General features: G+C 45.7%; 2 protein-coding genes across 2 annotated transcripts in view; one reads left to right on the forward strand and one right to left on the reverse strand.

Annotated features, from left to right (window-relative positions):
• The window catches only part of LOC110984473 (carbohydrate sulfotransferase 5-like), a 253387-nt gene that overhangs the window by 99443 nt on the left and 136038 nt on the right, over window positions 1-17906 (reverse strand). The gene's annotated exons all lie outside the window — the stretch shown is intronic.
• The window catches only part of LOC110977571 (netrin receptor UNC5C-like), a 121736-nt gene continuing 106458 nt past the window's right edge, over window positions 2629-17906 (forward strand). The window contains exon 1 of the mRNA XM_022231808.2: window positions 2629-3173. The gene's annotated coding sequence lies outside the window, so the exon portion shown is untranslated. The remainder of the gene's footprint in view (window positions 3174-17906) is intronic.

Raw genomic sequence — 17906 nt, forward strand, 5'->3', positions numbered from 1 at the left:
CTTTTTGGCCGGGAATTACATATTACGTTTTTTTATGAAAGGTCTGAACTTACCTTATTTTGAACATAATGTATAGTTGCCGGCAGAAGGTTAATTGTTGTTCACTTTATTGAGTAACTCTCTTAATCTATGTTGTACGCCATTTTTAACAACAGTGATGGCTGTAGAAAATCATACTGAGAATTATGGAAAAATGTTCTTGGGTTAGCTGAGAATGGAAACAAAATAAAGCAGGAAATTTCACATAAGTATTGCTTTGATGTAAGAAATCCGGAATCACTCTGGAAACAACGGAAGCCATTATGACTCCTAGGATTCTTGCGATAATGCTGGAAGTGCGGCCAGGAAGCACTTTCTCACGGATAGTGTCAACATTGCGGAAGATGTCTATTCATGTCAATTCCATGCATGGGAAACTCTAACGAGATACCAGCCACGTGCTTTACTGCCTTGCGTCCCTTTGCCGCGTTGCCCGGGTGCGTTTTACTGAGCGTGGCCGTCAACGGCGCCAAAATGTCTTGAATTGTCCTGAGCAGAGAAATGTTTCCAATGGATCGCCTGAACAAAATTGGTAACGCAATTAGGCCTGCGGCAAGCACCGCATGTATCCTTAAATTTACAATAGCCATGTATGGTGTCGCTCGGCTTGCCTGGGTTTGCAGGAATGTTGAGATTTCTGGTTGTGGTACTCCACTGATAAATGTGATTCTGAAGAGATACCGTGACGCAGCGTCGTTGCGATGTTAATAATCTTAATAGGCAGACCGAAGGATGCAGATGCAAAACATTTGCAGTCGTAACCGGCGACGGACGATTCCTGACAATCAAAGTTCTTGAGCAAGTTAGTGAAATCAAGCGTGGAACTCAACTCCGAAATAAACTAATTACTACTAGTACTACCTTCCTGGAATGACTGATAGTTAGCGGGCACATACTTGCGGATCTAACATTGATGCGAACCAGAATGTTACAGTTACCATCCTTACATTGTCGGAGAGAAGAAACTTGAAAGCCAAAGAATTTTACCGCGAATAGAGCCAAACTAGCATACGGATAAAGTAAATGCCATCTAGCCTGTTTTTGCGTGTTATTTTCATCTTTGAGTACCAAGGTTTTTGCCGTTTCTTGCAACTCTGGCGACCCCAGTCCGAATTCTAAAAGGACCACTGGAGTGGGATTTTCAGACCTTCTCTGACTACGTGGGTTCAACACCATCGTTATCCACTGTTTCGCTCTCCCCTTTCTAAAACTTAACAGCTCGCGTCTTTTCAATGAAGACAATGGATCTAAAGGACAAGAGTGCTATATCACAGATAATGATACCCAGGATTTTTTTTTTGCAGAGCTAGAGAAACATACAAGAACTGTTATTTGCAATAGTGCCTTGGGCTCATTTCTCGCGTATCCCCGGTTTCATTCAAAGTGAAAAATGAAAGCAGCTTGCTTCCATAAGTGCACGTCTCGATCTCCGCGAGTCTCGCCAGACGTTCGTGTACACGGAGCCTCTCATCCCGCGCTGTTGTCGTATTATGATGGATGGCGATTGTTTGTGCAGTCGTGCGTGGTGATTCCGTCGTCGTGCGTGGATGAGCCGCACTTTGGGATATCATGAATGTACACTATGGATTCTCATGGATGATTGAAGTCCTCGGCTGTAGGCAAAGGGAGAGAGGAGAATGGGAGTAGATTCATCAACCCTGCTTTTATCTACAAAAAAAGCTCTTCCCAAATGTAGCTAAAGAGACTTTGCCTGGTAGCCATCTTGCAGGGCAATTCTTTTGTTCCACTGGGAAACCTCCTTTTTGCATACCCCTCTGGAACAAAAGCACCGGCCTGCAAGATGGCAGCTATACAAACCGTCTATACATTTAAACACGCTTATAATGTTTCGTTCCTGCTTGCCAAAAAGTGCTGTGTGAGCTACCCGTCCTTCGGAGTGCTTTTTGAGTAGACGGACGTATCTTTAATTGAATTCCAGTTTTAAAAGCTCCAGAGAAGAACATGAATGAACGAAACAACACCGCGCATGACATGCGCGCGCACAAAGAGTCATTTGTTGTCTTGGCATTGTGTCGCTAATGGAAATCAAGTGATCAGGTGTGATGGAAATTCCGCCAAGTCAACGTGGCTACTGAAAGTGCAACATGCCCATTCTTCGTATGGGCAAAGAAAATGGAGTGCAATTCAACGAAGACATTTTATGTGCACAATTTTAAGATACATGAAATAAACCTGGCATTGTCATGCCATCAGAATTTTTCTTGCAAACGAAGTAGGCCATACAGAATGCCCCTATAGGTTTGCATACACGTCCCAGTCATCATCCGTGTGAACACCCAGTCTAACCCACCACCATACCCAGGCTATATATCGGTGAGCACTCCATGTTGCTCTAAAGGATCTACCAAACTCATAGCATGATGCTAAAGCCACCGACTGTAACTGTATTTTCAGAGTAGCAATTCAGTTTTGCGCGAGCCCGAAGTATCTGAAGGCATCATTTATGGAAGAGACCGCCCACAACCCATTTCGTATGCAAACATGGTTCGAGCCCTTTTCGTCTGCTCGATCGTGCATGACTTCTCCTTTGCATGTCTCGCCCGCTGATCGGGTGCTTTCTGATCAGACCAAGGGAGTGCTCCATTCTCCATGGTTGTTGTCGGTGCTACAGTTGTGCAACTTGCTAGCCCCACCGGCTGGCCGCGAATCACGTAAGGACAAATCGTCGATCCCGCGTTCTAATTAATGGTCAGCGAGGTATTGTGGGGGCGCTCTAGATAGTTACCCGCCGGTAAAATCAGACGAGACCCGCCACAGTCAGCTAACAGCGTGGTCGACGTTAAAACAGCTGGGAGCCCAGCACACGACGCGGCGTTGATGAACTACGTACGGTTTGTCTATGGAGTACTGCCAAAGATGTGAATAGTGTCGGAGCGCACAACCGATAACCGCATTGCGAGCTGCATGCCCAATTGGCCACACCGTGGCCGTGACGGCGATGTTAATACCCGCATTTACTGCCCTTCTAGAGAACGAGGAACCTTCTCCGGATTGCTAAACCAGAGAAACTCTCACGAAGACGCTCCAAGGGTGAAATGCATTAAAATTTCATATTTACAAGATTTCGTCTTTTGTGGAGGTACCAACGTTCCAGCATATGGACTGTCCAAAAGGTAAGATACAACCTTTTCTGTCTGTATTATTCATTGAGCGTCCGTAACGACCGGAGAATCGTGGAAATTGGTTCTTGTGCGAGGAATGTTCGCGCTCAATGAGGCACAGGCAATCTCCGGGATGATCAATCAATGACCTCGCGCTCTCCACAGCGCTACAACGAATGGCGAAAGTTGACCGGCAACTCTGTTCCCCGTCACAGCCGGGGTCTCTTATTTTCATAAATAAGGAAACGCTTCTGGGACGGAACCTACTCATGGCTGATTTATTGTCGGGGCTTTTAGTAATTATTTGTAGCCGCTGTGACGCAACTGAGCCAATCTGCATTGAAATGAGAGAAAGATTTGTCACTGAGCTGTGTGGTTTGCCTGTTTTTAAGGCCCCAACATCACCTGTGTGATATTCGCAAGTAGTACGCCGTCTGTAGGTGTGATGCGATTAAAAAAAATTCAAACGGTATCTTGAATATTGGGGGAAAAGATGGCCCGTTTCTGGAAACGCAATCAAACCCTGGCACTTAGAAGGGATTACGGCGCACTTAAAGAATATTATATGCCAAGGATATTGCATCTCGGGCGCTGCCCTGGCCGTGGACACTATAAAGCTGGGAGATTTATTGGCAACGTTTCTCGTAGCCAAGCCCGTTACCTAAAGGTAGGAGAGAAATCATGTCAATATTTTCTCACCTACACTGATTAGTGCACTGCACCTATACTGTGACTCCAGCATCTATGCGGGGAGGCAGGCTCTGCCTGATCGGATATTTAATTCGTGTACATTAAAAATCATCTCTAAAAGTTTGATCACTGCAGTGAAAGCGCCAGAGAAATATTACCCCAAAAATTATTAAAAGAGGACGTGCTGTGATAAGGAATAGAGGCGAGACAGCTTCATAAACATGTGGGTTTTGTCCTGATCACCTTGAGGCACGAATATGTACCTGTGCGTTTATCAGGAAAAAAGTCCAGAGGCATCAAAACTTTTTTAAAAAGGGGAAAAGATGGACACTGAATGACGTTTATGGTAATGGTGAATAATGAGAAGGGAAAAAAGGCAAGTGTCACGTGATATCTTATAATTATGCACACAAATGGCTGAACCAAACAAGCAAACAGAACGTGCAGGTGTGGGCCCATAGAGACGTTAGCTGAATTATTGTCAGCGGAGCGCTGTAAGACGTGAGAGGAGGAAAACAGAAGAGATAATAAATTCAGGAACATGCTGTGTCTTTGGCAACAGACCGCTCTGCATACCCAATGGGCAGCCCAGGCGATCAAGATTTATAGTACGAATGGTTGTTGATAGACTTGATACAAAATCATAAAAGTTGTACCATGCGGGTAAATAGGATTTATAGTAAAGTTAGCCTTATATCAGCCTAAATGGCCCTAAGATTGTAAACGGGAAAACCTGCAGTGTTTGATGTAAACAACCTGGCCAAATATTAAGTGTCGCATCTTTGTAGTTCCTGTACTATTCCCGCTTGATCAAATCACCTACGGTCTTCCCCTGATCGGCATTCTTTTGCTTCCCCCACAAGGCCAGAATCGGGTGGCTCCCGGAGGAGCCTGCCCTTATATACCGAAGACCCGCCCGCGGGTACGTGAAACACGAGAGGGGGAGACAAGCGTCGGCTGGGTCCATTGGGAGCGTTTATGACGAGAATATGACGAGAAGTGAAAAAAAACGGCCCGGGTGTGGTTTTGAAAAGTGGCACCGGCAAGTCTCAGGGAGGAGATAATAACGCTGCAGCCTCGAGAAGGAGCCCGGTAAGGTTGAGCTCCCCGCGGCTCTGCTGATGATCCAAGGTTGAAAGATGATATAAGTCCGAGGGTTTCGTGGGTATCCCCCCTTCCCTTTTTCCCCTTCGTCTTTCCTCCTTCTACGTCGATCCCAATTGATTGTCTGCAATTTGCCTCCATAATAGCCGGCGTGTAACGCCGTCACGTCGCATTATGCAGTTGTCAGAGTCAAAGATGACGCGATCGAGGGGAAAACCGCGGAAGTCGGTGCTCATTATCCGCTGTCGATCCGGATCTAGAGTGCCGATGGATTTTTAAAAGCGACCAACATGATCATCTCGTCTTCTGTCTCTTTCTCGCGCTCATCCTCACCGGGCAACCAGTTAGGAATTAACGCTCACAGTAGGGGGCGCGTGAGACACACACTTCGCCGAGTAATTATACTCGGGGGTAATGTAGTTCTGTCATTAGTGTGTTGTCACCACGCATTGAACAGAATTCCTTGGCCTACCAGCCGAAGGATGTAAATTAAAAACTCATTTGTCTCAATTATGATTGAAAGTAAAGCCACATAATCCTCTATGGGTCGTGGTCGCTATTTGCTCATTATGTTGTCAGCGCGTATGTTTTTCGCGCATGTTGGTCAAATGCATTGTCTTTAATTATTTTCACAGACGGGAAAGGTGTTTGAGTCCATTTCTTTTGAAATGGAAGCTCACCGCCTTTTTTAACAAACAGAAGAAAAATATCGCAGTATATGCCTGAGACTGACTTGCACATTATATTTTTCGTCATAATAGCCTCTGTGACGTATTTAAATGGCATAGGCCGCTCACAGCCGTCATAAAAGGATCGTTTGTTCACTAGAATGATCGTTGAGTCCGGGTTCTTTGTGTATTTCAATGCAGTTTGCTATGTGGATAAGTCTCTCGGTACAAAATGCTAACATCCGTCGTGCCACGGAGCTTATTGGATCTTGACATGGGCAGAGGAGAGCATTTAGTCACTGATTGCCCAATCAAGGACATCTTGAGGTTCAAGACGAAGGGTTAATAATATGAGCACCATGCTGACCGCATATGAGATCTGTCAAAGGCATGACGATATTGTCCTACTGGAAGTTAGTTACCGCTGTACGATGTTTTCCTTAATGCATTAGTGCGGTGCTATGTGTGGATGAATTTCTGTAGAATAGTGTCCCCTTTGCATATTCACACATGTGAAGTTCATATGCTTTACAGAGAGGCATATAAAAAAATAAATGATTAAATGGTAATTTTCTTGCTGAATATTTTTGCTTTTTCCATATAAATGAAGTCGTTAAGGTACTCACAAAGGTTGCTTAGTAATACATTATATGGAGTTATGAAAACGCAAAAAGTTTAAAATAATAAATGTAATATATTTTGTATGTGTCGTTTTGGCCGTCCTTACGAATGTACTAGATTGACTCTAAAAAAGCAGTTATGTTTCGATAATGTGCGATTTTTACAGATATAAAAATGTGATCATTTACGTAATTGAGTAATGTATTTGTTTTTCAGGCTGTGTTGAAAATTTACCCTGACATTTTGTTCCGGGGGAAAATTGTAGCCCACATGTTAACGGAGCTCAGGGAGGAAACGGCGGGCACCAGACGGAACGGTTTTTGTGCATGTGTGTGTGAACAGGCTGCAGTTGTGTGCGGCAACTCTCCGGGGCCGGCCTATAAGTGGAGGCGTTTGTACGCATGCACCAAGAAAAACAAGAAAGGGGCAATGGGTGAGATCCGGAATTATCGCAGTGGAAAATATGGGAGCCTCCGGCTGTTAACTCTGCACTTGATCTTAGCTGGGGACTATTTTTCATTAATAACTCTTCCCTCCTCAACTGGATTCCAAGGCTTTGATGCTCAATTTATTCATGTGTAGGGGGCTGGCCGGTAAATATCGCCAATCGCAGAGTCTTTGCCTCGTGGGTGTGTGTATGCGTGGGGGGGGTGAAAGGGGGGCCGGTGACGGGCTTCTTCGGAGCTTTTAAGCCTCGAACGCGCCGCTTGATAAATCACTCTTCAATTATCCATGATTTCTGGCCGAGTGTTTAGCGTTCTATTTAATTAGGATATAAATTCAGGGTGTGGGGTTGTGATTGATGGTTGCTTCGCACGCGTGGCTTGACGTATTGCTTTTCACTTTCACTCCTAAGTCTTTCCCAGTCCTGGAAAAAAACAGATCTTGGAGTGGAGCAGCATCGTTTATGTGTGCTTCATGAACACACCAAACGAGACGTGAATAGTCGTACTTTTTAACGTTCAGCGAGCTTGCTAACAAATCGTTAAAAAGTTTGAAACCTTAGCGCACTTGATGAAACTTAAAATATCCTCGTCTTGCAGTAAATCTAAACATTGCAACGTCGGCAACGAATATTTAAATCACTCGTATCTTCCCTTCTGAGCCCCGTTTTGCCTTGCTGCTAAGTGTCCAATTGGGATGCACTCAAAATACGAAAATGTACATCAACTTCGAGTTCAGGTTTTTAAGACGGGCAGGGCATTCGCATTTTTAACCTGATTAGGGGATCGAATGCTGTGTGGTGAATTTGGTTTTCGGTCAGTTTGGATTTTTTTCTTTCAGTCTGCGAAGACGAGACATTTCTTGTCGTCTTACCTGTTGCTCGTTGCGTTTTCTGTCTTCCAAGCTTTCGTGTATAATGATAATAATTTGGTTTCATTTCAAGTAAAGAATTCATTTGTTAATAAGAATTCAGTTCATTTTGTTTCTGCTGTTCCTATGCTGTCATCTGTCTTGTCTGGGTCCCCGTCTTCCCGTCTACCGGGAGCCATCGCTGAACACTCGTCTGTCATCTGGGGCAGTGTGAAGTCTGTCTGCCAGTCTACTAGTACTGCATCCAGAGAGTGCATACTCTGTCGCTGCATGAGGCCGACTGTCTGTCTGGCAGTCCATCTGTCTACATGTCTTCTGACCACTGAAGGGCTTTGGTTTCTCAGTGAAAGGTAGAATAGTTCATTTTCTCCAAATATTTCAAATATATACTTCTTTGTTTGGCCTACAAAGTATTTGCTATTTTATTGTTTCATATTATCATTATCATTATACTCTATGGGCCATTCTACATAAATTTCGTACGTCTGAATTTATTGCTGGCATCTCTCATTTATCACTGTGGCTCGAAAATACGTCCAAAATCATTTCCAAAATTCCCGCTCTGTTTAGTCGGAATCCAACCAAATTCCGCAGTTTCCGCCTTCCAGCCCAGTTTCTCAGGTTGTTGTGTGAGCTCTTGCCAGTGATCAATAAACTAACCAACAGTACACATAGCGACGAAGAGAGCCTCTTAAATCAATGGTAAGGTCCATGCCTCTTTCTCGGGTCATATTATTCTAGCAACGGGTCCTGTGTACCTCCAGAGCGTGCCAAGACATTGACCAAGTCCTCGCTGGATTTCCGATGCGATAGCACGGGCTGAAATTATCATCAAGGCCCTTGCGATATCCTGCCCACCTTACATAATACAGCTGCATTTGTAGGTCTGTGATATCGCTCCCCCAGAAAACCTAGTCCAGTGATATTTCGGGTTGAAATCTCAGCACTAGATAACTCCATCCTTCAACCGATAAACACCTTGATGTTCCCTGCTTGTAATTGAAAAAAGGCTCTTCATGTGTGTTATTCTTCCGCACCGCCCTGTCACGAGTCTTTTTACACGACGTAGGCAGGTGTCGGTCGACGTGTTTAGCCCCGTGTAGCGCGCCCAGGACAGGGCTAGTGTAAGCGGAATCTATCAGGGGGATAGAGAACGGCTGCTGGCGCTCGATCAGATGGATGTTTACCAAGCCATTGGCTAGTCACTGATGCCCTGCTACTCCAGTGGGAGAGACGAAGAAGGGGACGGAGTGGGAGGCTTGTGGAAAGACAAGAGCCGAGGCACTGTGTAAAGAGGCGACCAACGATGGATAGGCTGCCTACTGGAAACGGGGCCCCGGCTGTGGACAGAGCAGCGCTGATTGTTTCACGAGAGAGACAGATCGCAAGAGAGATGTATACCAAAGGCAAACAGGGAGGCAGATGAGGAAGGACAGAACTTGGGGCCGGGAGCTAACGAAAGACAAACTCAACTTTATGAGGACAGTTGAGAGAGCCCCGACGAGGTTGAGACTTTGGAGAAAAGTTAAAAAAAAAGAGAGAGACTCAGAAGCAGCTTTAATGAATAGTTGACAATATTCTCAAATGACTTTCAATCGAATTTATTGACAAGTTGTCAAGTCTATTAATTTGGATTATCTGTATTATCAAGCTGAATTAAACTTACTCAAGTTCTCCGTTGAATGAAATTTGTTCATCAGTCAGTGATTTGAATTCCAGGCAGATTAAACTTCATAGAAGATTGGCGGGAAATCAAGCTGTTTTCTGGCGCTCAGTAACTTAATCGATAAAATCTTGCTCACCTTTTGAGAGGCAGATTGTTCAGCGCTATAATGCACCCCTGCCTAAACTTCGCTACAAGCATGCAAGGTGCAGGATTTCAAACGCTTTTTAGCAAATGAAGCCGTATCTTGACAAGGATGCACACTGGAAAGATTTTGCGTCTCGCAGAAGTGGGGGAAAAGCTTCAAATCGACAAAAACATCGGGGATATATTTTTTTTCTCCTGGTAAAAAAGAAGGAGCACAAGGACAAGGGCTCGGGACGAACTTAATTGACCTAGATTGGGCCCAATTCGACCTTTCGAGAAATTGCGGCTCGCTTCACCTACTTTTCGCTGGTATCCATGGCAACCATGCCCATCGCTGTACTTTTGGATTGTTGACACTTCTCTGCGTGGTTAGTCTCAATCTGTCTGTCTTCCGGCTTCGCTATTTATTTCTCGGCATGTTCTTCGCACATGTCCTTCTTTCCTCTACAGCATTTCTGCATCCTCGTCTCCGCGGTACAAAAGGTCCGTCGAGGTTTGCTTATCTCTCTGTCTTGCCATTTGCTCGCTCAAGCCTTTGGGAGAAACTACAAACTGTAATCTTCGGTTTTTAAGCATGTATCAAATATGTGACTGAGTGTTGCTTTGAGACAGCTGTGTTCATACATAATTATTCAGCATGCTGGTGTCTTTTCCATGTCGCACATTTTAACAACCCCCCCCGCAGCATTTTCAGCTGTTCTGGTCCGGCTGAAACGAATCAAATTGAAGTCAAGTTGACTCGATTTGTTACCAGCCTAGCTTCAAGTGCTTCTCAGCTTCGAAATGCGGTGAAATGAGATACATTTTTTTCTTTTACAGGTGTTAATTTAATTACAGAATCCATTTTCTTGTGTGCTTTCTTGATTTTCAGAGCACTGGCGCCAACAGGGACAAGCATGCGGAAAATTAATTTCCACACTCCTAGCCTTCCCAAAAATATATAGGCCTTAAGATCGGTTGACATGGCCTTCGCCTGACCCCGGGGAATCAAACAATAAAACCCATTCACTCCAACGTGCATGACCACAAATTTCAAGTGAGAAAAATATAAACTCCCTCGCTTAATACATCTCCCCCTGGAGCATGCGATAAGTGCCAAGCCAGGGCTCAGCTCCCCTCTCTCTGTCTTATGCCAGAATTCTATTAGAACCCATGGGCTCGGGGGATGCCACGTCGATACAGCACGCCCGGGGAGCCTTCCGTCATTAGAAGTCCAATTATCCCAGCGGGTGAAAAGGAAGAAATCGGCATACTTTTGTTGTCCGTGTCTTTTAACCGTCCAGTGTGAGAACAGAGATCGTGGATAGAGGGGTAGCGGAACACTCGTGTTTCTTGCCCGTGGGCACCGCGTAGGGTGCTGCATATGTAATTCCCGGGAGATAACTACATCGCGCCTGACCACGTGTATTTCTCCCCCGACTAAACATCGACGCGGATTACACTCTCATATTTCGGTCCGAATCAATCATTATCGATGTTTGCTCCCCCCACCCCGAAACCGAATGGCATACGAAAAATCATCAGTTTTTCTTCCATTCTTGCGTATGTGATTTTTTCCCTGCTCCTGTTCTCCGCTCAGGGGCGAGTCTGGCAGAAAATTAGCGCAATTAACCGATTCTTTGATAATCGGCGGCTGTGTTTGTCACGCTGAGCGACAACATTTGCATTGGTAGGTGAGTCACAAAGTGTCGTCTGCGCGCAGGCCGCGCCGCGTCCAGCGGTTTCCGCCTCCCTTATCATGAGCCACCACCGCCTTGGCGCCTAAAATTAAAAGTGGTAAATTCACCTTGAATCGGGCATTGTTTGGAGAGGACGGTTGACCGGTGTCATCCAGGCACGGAGCCTCTGAAGCGACCATAGATGATATGCTCCATATTTGCTTTACCAATTCCTGGATTATTATTTACCGACTGGTGGGGGGGTGGCGGAATCCGGCGATGCCCCAGACCGCGGCCCGGACTGTGTGGCCATGATTACGAAAGCTTGAGACAATATATCAAAAGTTTTTCTCTTTTGTCTATGCCCAACGGCGCATTTTAGCGGGATCAACGTCTGGGACCAAGTGACAAGGGGCTTACAGGTGTCGAATTTTTTCATTTCATTCAGAAACGGAGAAACGAGCCCTGCAGCCAGTTACAAGCTTAAAAGGGTAGAGCGATGAATTTTTAAGAGAATTGGGCTCGATGCCACGTTCTCAGTAACCACACGTATTTAATGACTATCAAAGGTTAAACAAGCGTCAAAGGTTACAAGGCATAGGTTACCTTTTCACCTCACAAGAAAGGAGGTTAATAGGCCTATCTCAGAATTCAATTTTTGCCGTAAAATATGTATTATGCTTAATGAGCCCTGTTGCACCGTCGTATGGGCAACAGGGACAAACATGTGCTAACCTGATTTCTGAGTGAAACAGTCGATGTTGATCACGTCTATCTCACGCCTACGCCTTCCACCTGTTCCAGAAAGGTATACACTTGCTCTTTTTTCAGGGGGTGGGGCTTTTTACTTGCTCTTGCAACAAATCGCATCATTTGGAATCTCCACTGCTCTCAATTAGCTGAGGGGCATGCCCGACAGAAGCCTGTGGGAAATACAAGGGCAGGTTTGTTGCCTGTTTACGGGTTTTTGAAGTTCCGAGGATGCGGAAGTCCTCCTTGAAAGTGAACGTGATGTCTCAACGCCTAACCCTCAGTCACGTAAAAGTCTCATTATTTCCGCTCTCATACTCCCGTTCAATCCATTCGTGACCGGCGCAGACCGTACATCACTGCCGCTTAATGTGCAGGTTCGGGCGAATGCACGAGCCATTTTGCGGCGAAGGCTATCTGGACCTACCTTCCATGCCATAACCCCAACATGTACTTCACTAATTTCACCTGTGATGGAGAGAAACAGAAGAGGAGAATAAAATGATGCATCGCTTAATGAAATTGCTAAGTCTTTATCGGTTCCTTAAAGGGTGGCATAAATTTCATTGGCTTGTGTGTCTTGCTGAAACAATTTCAGCACAGAGTTATCGCCAACGTGCGTGATCCACTTACATCAACAAGCATATGACGTCACATGCATAATCCTGGAGATAATATATAGTGCCTGTTGACTGAATACTTCAGCAGATTGAAACAGGGTGTCGTGTTTGCTGTATTTGGTTATTTTCTTTCATTTTACAGCTAATGTGTTCCTTAGATAAATGAGGTGGACGGACGATTTGTTGTTAGATTCCGTTTGTATTGCTGCGTCCACGCAAACGGAATGTGTCGTGGATGAAGAGTGCCCAACTGTATGGCAAGCCTAAGGGGAGCCACCTTTTAGAATCTCTGAATGGATTGTGGCAATTTAACAACGAACAAGTTCGCACTCGCCCTTACTTTCCTTCCCTCATCTTAGCGCCCGTGTCAAGCCATTCTTCAACTTGACAAGAAACGCACTCTTAACTTTCAAGCGGGATTCCCTGCACTATAAAAAACCTAAAACAAAGTGCCCCCCCTTCTAAACATTGAACACGAACTCCCCCAAGAACCCCTCACTCCAGCTCCGGAAAGGAATTGTTCAAGCCCGTTCTCTGGTGCATTGGCCAAAGCCAGTCAGAAGTGGCCGCTCGCGGGGGTTGAGCCTCCCAGTAAACCGCTCCGCGCGGCACTTGAGGAGCGTCTTCAGCGAGCGTGTAAGGACTTTCCGCAATCCTTGTCGGTAATTTCAAGGGTTGTGCAGCGTCGATGATGGGTGAGGCGCGGTGAGCGCACGACGGCCCTCCACTTTTTTTTGCATCGGTGATGTAGCCGGGTGGGTAAACGACTTCAAGTGACTGTGTGACGTCAGAAGGTGCCTCATGCATACTGCAGTGTTAGAACGGCGCCACCAACATCGTAGACTATTATGCTCTGGTGTCAAAGTCAGCTGAATATTCGCCTCCTGTGCCATTCTTTGGTGATGCTTTCATGCATGTTGATGTTTAGATGCTGAAAAATTGCTCGTCGTGTTGGCAGATGCTTGAACAATACGGGCACAATAGTGCGCCTCCAAGAGCTTGCAACGCGTTCAACAATCACAGTGCGCAAAACCTGTCGACCCTTTCCAGACGCGTATTGGGTCGAAAGATTTCACGCACTGCGATTGGGCAACGCGTTGCAACCTTTGGGAGGCACACTATTGTGAAACGCTCGTTTTATGTTAGATTGTAGTCTTCAGCCTCCAACAGCACCTCATTGGGAAAACTGAAGCATGCACTTTTGTAGGTGTAGAACCCTTCCATGGTATGAAACAGGTCACATGTGTACCCGCGAGGTAAGTACTCTAACTTGATATCTGATTCCTGCCCCCTTTTTGAATCCCAGAAAACGCCAATTGATGACGAGAATCGGATTCGCTTCTAGCTCACTTGTACTTTACTCTGGTTACTATGCTGCAATGCACTTATTTAACAAAGCGTGCAAGAATTAACAGCGCAGTGAACTTGGGAAGTTCGAGTGCCCTCATTCGTCAAAAATAATTGGGCTATAGCGCCCTCGTTAGCTCGCACACGGAAGCCACACCTGACTGCTTTTAGGAGGACCGGTCTCTTCCGCATCAACTGTCACGTGCTCGAAGAACGTGACGCCCAATCCAAAGTTTATTCATAATTGGCCATGTATAGCAACGTGCGTGAACGGTAATTCAGTGTTGGTGACGAGCACTGGAGTTCAGCAAGCAATCCATAACGAACTGACCGGAAGAAGGCTAAGTGTCCACCATCATCGAGGCTTTTATTTCATTAAGAAATGAACTATTAACCCGGAATGACAAGACTGTTAAGGAGCTAGGGACCCATTTATACCGGAAAGCCGTTGCCAAACAGTCACCACAGTGCTATGGGCGTACGACTTGAAGTTTGAACATCCTACTCTAGAGTTGTACGGGGAAATTATAACCGATGAAACTTTCATGAGGTGTCCGTCGTGCACTCGTCAAGATGTTGCAAATCTCTATAGGAAAATGCACGCAGATACCCACATCTGCGCAAGTTAAACATGTCCCAATTACAGCTTTTACCTACAAGTATTGAGCTGTGCCACATACACACAATACATTCAGATTTCACTCCCGTCTCGGTGGAAACCAGATTTTAAATCTGAAATTTACTTTCCCGGAGGAATCGAACATACTGTGGGGGATTATTTTGACATTCACAGAGCGGGCTATTTACCTTCGTCTGTCTCATGCATCGTGGTCTAGTCCTTCACATTAACTGGCTAATGCGCTGCGCCTGTCGCCTTCTCCTTCAGCTCGCGTTGGGGAAGATGAATTATAAATGAGGCGAGTTGATGTATGTTGCGGTGTAGCGAAGGCACGCACTGTGACTTGAAAGATGCCTCTGTTCGTGCAGTATATGGTGCCGTGGACTGTTCTAGGTATAAAGCCTCTTATGGATGGTGTTAAAGATGATGAACTTTCAGGGGTGTTAAAATCAGCTGACATCGCGCCAATCTGTGGGGATTTATAACAACGTATGGTTTGGTGTTATGGCGGTGTTGGTGAGTTAGTTATCGTGGTGAATATTAAACACTGGTGATGCGGTGAAGGTGATAATGATGGTGCTGGAGGTGAAAAAGCTGTGTTCGGTGATGCTGATGAAAGTGGTGAGATATGACTGTGCGCATGACGGTGCTGATGGTGAAAATGGCCAGGATGACCATTGGTGAGACACTGGTGATGAAGATGGTGATGATTGGGGTGATCTCGTTGGTGGTGCTAATGATGGTAATGCATGCAGTGGTGAAGGTAGTGACAGAGCCGTTGTGGTGATGGTGAAGATGGTGATATGACGATGATGGAGTGATAATATCACCGATGCCTTTATACCCTGTCTGTAAGTCTGTGGGGCTGCTTCCAACACTACACGTGCGTTTCGAAAGGTCATTCGGTCACGACGAACAAGCCCAAATGGTGACGTCTTTAACAAGGAAAACAAAATGCATTCGAACACTTCACAGTTAGCACAATAAATAACTCATTTTCCCCCTTCCCAGTGGCGTGGCCCCGTCGCCCCTCGAATTGGCCAATTTTTCATTCTCACCGGGGCCGGGGCGACCGTGTGATGTCCCGCAACGGGGGCCAAGGGACGCACTGGCCCGGGCGAGCCGCCGCGACTTGCCGCGGCGAAAATCGGGGTAATTGCCTAATTACAGCCGGTTCGGGTATGGGGTTCCCCGTCCCGGGGGGACGGCCGTGGATTGAGCGGGCGTGTTGGCAGGATTCCCCCGGGTGTAAAAGTAGATGGCAGCCCCGCGTTAACGCGCCGGTCGAAAATGAGCCCAATTATATTACCGGCATCCCCGGACCCCTGTTTTTCAAACAGTATCAAGGCCGAAATGCACGACTATTTTGTAGCATGGCTGGCGCAGACTCGTCCCCAGATTCTGTGCAAGGGGGTCGTGTGCTCAATTTACCCCTTGCAGGGATTGCCTGCTTAAAGACCTTTCATGTACAAAAAAACACACCTCCGTGTGGTCACGGTCACTTCGTTGGGGGCACACCCAGCCCAGGTCAGCCTGATCACATGACGTTCAAAGACAACCAAGTTTAAGACCCCGCCACACACATACACACCAGTTCAGCTTCAAAAACATGTTAAAAGGTTTTGGTAATAAATGTGTGGACATACACGTCAGGAATAGCAGAGTGCGCGCCCACTCGACTATTATCGAGATGATAAATAATAAAAGCAATCATCGGGCTGAGCGAAATAAAAAAAAAAAACCCGGCGGCGGCTTTCATGTCGTCAGCGGCCTTCGCTTCGAGGGTTCATGACTCGCAGGAAAAAAAAAAAACTGAAGTGGCGATAATGACAAGGGGTATGATAACCAGCGCTAGATGGAAAACAGGATAACATGCCAACATTACTGTTGCTTTTTTCTTCACCTCAAGAAAGACTGATGTGCCGTCAATGTTCGAATGGTGACCCGAGGCAGTCAGAGCTGATGGGCGGCATGGTCGGGCCGTTTTCACTCGCCAGTTTTAAGAGCGAGTCAATTTCAGTCGATGGCGATGTACCCACATGGAGCTCTTAAAGACAACGGATGTTTGTTAAGCTATTGCCAGCGCACTGTGAGCATGGGCATCACGCTTTATAGATGCTGTCAGAATGTACAGTTTTGAAAGCGTACCGTGTTTATTTAACTGATTTACTATCGTAAATATAAACCTTGGAAGGAACAACTTAACACCGCTCTAAGTTTTCCTTTTCAGTGATAACTGAAACGCATCCTTTTCCCTTTGAATTACTCAGAAGGTATTCCTATGGCGTCTTGAAATTTGCCTTTTGCATGAGCTGTTACACAGACTGTCTGCTAAATAAAGTAGATTCTGTTGTCAATTGGTATTACAAAAGTTGCTAGTTTGGGACACTACATTCTACTCCCAATTTTTCTCTCTATACTAACAGGAGATTCTTATGGAAGTATGTTTAGGACATGGTAAGACAAAAATTAATTCGTACGTATGGATTACTATTTTGTACGTGCGGATTACTATTTTGTATAAACGGTTTGTAAATAATGATCCTAGGCACTTGGTGCATTCCAAATTTCGCCTTGAGCAGAAGTATCCTCGTATTGGTTGAAAAGAGCCGTGCTGGTTGTTTTGTTGGTACGGCCAGACGCGTACAACGTATGTATCTCATAGTCCTTCGGAAACCATCAAAGTGAACTTCCTACCAAAGAAGCCTCCTTTGCAAGGAAATCGCGCCCTCTCTTGGTCCCGCTCGGATCCAATGAACTGAAGCTTAGTCATGCAATGTAACATGTTGATTACTAATCCATACGTACGAAAAAACAATCCGTACCTACGAATTAAATTTTTTTTCTTACCATGTCCTTAATACGCTTCCATAAGAATCTCCTGTTATATACAGAGAAAAACTGACGGTAGAATGTGCTTTCCCAAAACATCAACTTACTGTTATTTAACAGACTTTTTTTAACAGTGTAGCGGGTCCCTTTTAAAACAAACAAATACCCAAACCCACACTTAAATGAAAAATTTCCGTTTGAAATAGAACGTTGGAACGTTGGGCTACACGTCACTGCTAGCCTGTATGCCTTGCTGTGTTTGTCTGCAGTGGTCCTGTTGTTTCTCGTGTCTTCGTTTCTCCCAGCCCACTCGAAGAACCCCTTTTCGATTTTGGAAACCTTTTTCTCTTCTTTGCAGAATGCAGTGTTGTTTGTTTGGAGAACAAAAACAGTAGGCGCTTTTAATGAACGACATGCGCAAGAAAAAAAAAGAGCGGGAAAAAAGCTAGTTGCAGAAGAAAAATTTAGGCCAAGTGATTTGAAAACCCCGGGGCTTCTCAACTCAACAGTGTCACAAAAACATGTTCGATAATCCGGACGAGATAATGGATTCTCGCGCCTGCTCCCGCTTTGATGTTTGGGCAAAAAGTTGGCGGGCATCCGTCCGGCACGGAGCGCACCGCTAACCCGCTCCCGACGCGTACGGGGGAAAAAACGCCGCGTGTAAAAATCCGAGCGCACGTGACGCTGCCGACGCTGGGATTTGTGGGCA

This window comes from Acanthaster planci, linkage group LG19 (assembly GCF_054643075.1).
Source record: "Acanthaster planci isolate LZ-2023a linkage group LG19, COTS_SCS, whole genome shotgun sequence".
Taxonomy (NCBI): Eukaryota; Metazoa; Echinodermata; class Asteroidea; order Valvatida; family Acanthasteridae; genus Acanthaster; species Acanthaster planci.